General features: G+C 48.1%; 1 protein-coding gene across 8 annotated transcripts in view; it reads left to right on the forward strand.

Annotated features, from left to right (window-relative positions):
* The first annotated feature begins 316 nt into the window (after positions 1-316).
* Positions 317-4,655, forward strand: part of Tfdp2 (transcription factor Dp-2) — a 119,597-nt gene continuing 115,258 nt past the window's right edge. For all 8 annotated transcript variants that reach the window (XM_085827915.1, XM_085827919.1, XM_085827914.1 and 5 more), the window contains exon 1: positions 317-584. The gene's annotated coding sequence lies outside the window, so the exon portion shown is untranslated. The remainder of the gene's footprint in view (positions 585-4,655) is intronic.

The raw sequence follows: 4,655 nt of genomic DNA on the forward strand, positions 1-4,655 counted from the left end.
AGAGGGGCTGAAGTGGTGGAGGGGGAAGGGCGAGCTTGGCTGCCCTCTAGGTGGCAGGGGTCCAGCGGCAGGCAGAGCCTCAGGGCGGCCCCTAGCGGAGAGTGGCTTTGGAGGTCAAAAGACCAGGGAGGCTCCCGCAAGTCCGCCGCCCACCTCCGCCTCTGGCCCTGGGGGCGAGCCTGGGGGCGGGTTTTGTTTACTCCCTACACGCACCGCGGCCCGGCCAATCCGTGGAGAGCGTCGGCGCGCGTCACGCCAGCCGAGGGCCAATCGGCGCTCACCGTGCTGCTCCGCCGCCAAAGCGAGCGCGGGGGAAGCGGCGCCGCCGCGGCCGTGTCGCTGAGGGCGGACGGCGTCGGGCGCGCTGGGCTGTGCGGCCGTCGCTGCCTGGCACGCGGGGCGCGCCTTGACCCTTCCTGCACTGCAGGCTTCCGACGCGCGCGAAGACCGCGGCTGCGCGGCCGGGAGCTCGCTCTGAGCGGACCTGATTTTGCCTGAGGAGCGGCGGCTCGCGAAGAAGCGTCTCCCCGGGAGTGGGCCGAGGGCTGTGTGGACCGGCGGCGGCCCCTCTGCACCAAGCTGCGGTAAGGTCCGAGAAAGGGCGCGGGCCTGCACGCCAGGGGCCTTTGGACCGGGCGTGGCCCCCCGCCGGCCGGCTCTCCCCTGCCCTGTCCCGGGAGTCTCAGCTTGTCCTCAGGATTTCTCTGCCGCGGGGCCAAGCAACCCCGGAGTACCTGATGAGGCTCCGGAGCCCGCGGGCTCGCCATCACCCGGGATCAGGAAGGGCAAGGGCTGACTTGGGCTTCTTACTTAGATCTTCTGACTTTCCCTCCTCCCTTGGTGATCCACCATCCTCCAGTCTGTTTCTGCGGGGTGCTTTTGCAGAGTTCCAAAGCTCTCCCTACCTGGAAGACCCCCAGGTTCCCCCAAGAGAACTTTTCCTTTCAAGTAGAGGTTACTTTCTCGGCCCAAGTTCTGGGAGGAATTCTGCACAAGGCCCTGGTTGCTGTGCACAGAGCAGCGGGAAAGTGACTGTGGGCTCCGCCGAGAGGTGGCACAGTGAAGTGCGTGGACACTCACTCGCCCGTGTTCCGGTGCTTTGTGTGGGCTCAGTTTATTCATCTGTGAGCCACATCTGCCTATGCGAGGAGGGGGAGGGTGTTGGGAGAGAGAAAAGGGCTAATCTCCGGAATGCATTTGAAACAAAGCTCACTTCTACTAAATGCATAACTTAACCCTGGATGCTGGGCGAGACTCTGGACCCCATGTTGTTTCACCTTTACCAGGCTTGTAAGCCTAGCCTAGCAAAATGTTTACTTTGCATTCTTTTTCCGTAGCAGTCGTTGAAAGTACCTTTGAGCCTTTGGATACTTCTATCTTTTCCTCCTTCCATCTCAAGGGGCTCCAACCCCTTATCCTGCCTTCTCTAGGTCAGCAGTTCTCAACCTTCCTAATGCTGTGACCTGACCCCAACCATAAAAGCATTTTGTTGCTACTTCATAACTGTAATTTTGCTACTGTTATGAATTGCAATGTAAATATTTAGGTTTTCCGATGGTCTTAGGCAAGAACGACTCCCTTTAGAAAGGGGTCATGACCCACAGGTTAGAAAACACCCCTCTACAGAGCCAGCTGCTGTGTTTCATTTGACTTAGAATTTTTCTGGGTCATTTGTTTTCTGTTCTCCTAATGGTTTGAAGTCATCGTAACTAGGCAGTATGGTTTAAGTCATTTGCCTCTTTTCCATTGTGGCAGAATTCAAAGTTGAGTATAAAATGTTTGTTTTGCATTTTGCCTTTTCCTGATTATCTTACGATTTACTAACGCTTTACCACTATCCCATTGCTGGAATTCATGTAAGTGTCCATTCTCAAATTGCATCAGGAGATAAAGGTGCCGGCCAGACCCCAGGTTCTGTCACGCTTGTGTACTGGCTCTGGGCAGAGTTAGTTTTAGAACATCTTGTGCCTTGGAACTAGCTTAGTGTTATGGCAGACATGGTGTCGGTAGCCCAGTGCTGGCATGTGGTTGCAGAGTCAGGAATGCAGCACTTAACATTTGTTAAGAAAGTCCCAAGACTTATTAAACCCTTCTGTTGCCTTAATTCCAGGCATAGTAAAGTAGTTTTAATTATTCATATTACTATTTTGTGGCTGTTAATTCCCTTCCCTTGCCCCTTGCAAATGTGTAGTCCTTGGCGTGTGCAGGTTTTACCCTTGCAGCCAAAATTCTTAACTGACCTCCAGTACGGTTTGAGGGCTGGGGCATCCATAGTGCAGTGGCAGGGTAATTACCTAAACCTAGATTGCTGCCCAGCACCGGAAATATAAAACAGCTATAGCAAGACCTCACTTTGAAATAGGCTGTGCACTTCTTTCTTCATCTTTTAGACTTACTTTGGTATGTGTCATGATGGACCTCAGAAGAAACTAGATTGGGGGTTGTAAGGGTTTTAAAGATGATTAACTATAAATTGGGGCTGGTGAGATAGTTCGGAGGGTAAAGGTGCTTGTCACCAAGTCTGCTGACTTTATCTCTGTCTGTCTCAGGGACCCACAGTGTGGATGGACAGAACTCATCCTGAAGGTTATTCTCTGACTGCTCCACACCTGTGCCCTCCGCCAAACAAACAAACAAACAAACCCCCCACACCTCCCCCCAAACCTAAATGTACTTGCTTTTTAATACCTTTCCTTCTTAACCTGTGATAACAGGACTTTAAAGAATTTCTGAAGGCTAGTGAACCCTTAGAAATGGTTTGCAAGATAACTTTTATTTTTATACTTTTTAAAGATTTATTTATTTATTTTTATGTATATTAGAACACTATAGCTGTACAGATGGTTGTGAGCCTTCATGTGGTTGTTGGGAATTGAATTTTTGGACCTCTGCTCACTCTGGTCAACCCTGCTCACTCCGGTTGGCCCCACTTGTTCAGTCCTTGCTCACTCCGGCCCAAAGATTTATTTATTATTATAGATAAGTACACTGTAGCTGTCTTCAGATGCATTAGAAGAGGGTGGCAGATCTCATTACGGTGGTTTTGAGCCACCATGTGATTGCTAGGATTTGAACTCAGGACCTTCGGAAGAGCAGTCAGTGCTCTTACCTGCTGAGCCATCTCTCCAGCCCTCTATTTTTACATTTTTTTTTAGAGTTCACTATCATAGTTTCTAAGACAAAACTATTTGAACAACTAACTTTTTGTGTCTGTTTTGAGATAGGTTCTTGCCATATATTGCATTTAAACTTACTATGTAGCCCAGGTTATCCTCAAATTTGCAGCAATTCTAATGCTTTAGCCCTATGCCTACCCACCAGTTGCTAGGGTTACAGGCATACATCACCACATGAAAGATTTTTATTTTAAGTTATTTTTTTAAGATATATTTATTTTATGTATATGCGTATACTGCAGCTGTCTTCAGACACACCAGAAGAGGGCATCAGATCTCATTGCAGATGGTTGTGAGCCACCATGTGGTTGCTGGGAATTAAACTCAGGACCTCTGGAAGAGCAATCAGTGTTCTTAACCGCTGAGCCGTCTCTCCAGCCCAAGTTATTTCTTTTTACTGGAAATTGTATCTCACAGTATGTGCTCATTTCAGATATTTCAAGATGTTTACAATCCATTGTTTCTCCTCTTCCTTTTCCTTTTTCTTCTGTGGGTTTTGCTGGATAGCTCAGGCTGGCCTTTTACCCACTAGGTAGCTCAGGCTGCCCTTGAGCTTACAGAAATCTTCCTGCTTGGATTGAATGTGTGCACTCGACACCTGGCAGGTCTCTTCTTCTTTAGACAAAATAATACCCCGGCTCCCCCAAGCAGGGTCTCATTATATAGCTCTGGCTGTCCTGGAACTCACTATGTAGACCAGGCTGGCCTCAAACTCACGGAGCTCTGCCTGCTCTGCCTACCGAGTGCTAGAATTTAAGGCATGCACTACAATACATGGCTGACAAAATATTTTTCATCATTAAACTTTTCTAAAGGATTTTTTTTCTGTCACTGTTTTCTTCTGAAACTCTTCACAGGACCAATGACTTCTTTTTGGGTTATACTATTCTCTCTGTTTAGTGTGAGTGTGCATGAGCAGATACCATCATCTGTGAGCGTGTGCAAATATGGAGCCTAGGGGGCAGCCCTTTCCTCAGGGCTCTCCACCTTGGCTACTTGAAGTAGTCTCTTACAGAACCATGAGCTCACTGGTGGGCTGGAGCGGCTGGCTTGCCAGGCATGCACCTCCTTCTCTTCCCCTGTTCTCTTTCTCCAGGCTTACAGATGTGAGCCTCTAGTCCCGGCTTTCCATTTAAAATAGTAGAATTGTAGAATTGTTTCTTTGGCAGTCACATCCTGCTAATTCATAATCATAAAATTAAACTCTTGTTCGTTTGGTACAGGGCCTCATACTGTAGCAGAGGCTGACCTAGGACTTACTATGTGGCTGATCTAAACTTGTGCTAGTCCTCTTGCCCTAGTCTTATGACTTCTGAAATTACAGGCTTAAGTGCCTGAGGCAGAAGTTAAAATTTTTATTTCTTATTAATTAAGAAGACAAATCCTGGATATGGTTTTTTTTTTGTTTGTTTGTTTTGTTTTTTTGTTTTTTGTTTTTTTTTAAAATCCTGGCTGTACCACAAACCTCAGTTTCTTTAT

Source organism: Mus caroli, unplaced genomic scaffold (assembly GCF_978045245.1).
Source record: "Mus caroli unplaced genomic scaffold, Mus_caroli_1 scaffold_11, whole genome shotgun sequence".
In the NCBI taxonomy this organism is placed as follows: domain Eukaryota; kingdom Metazoa; phylum Chordata; class Mammalia; order Rodentia; family Muridae; genus Mus; species Mus caroli.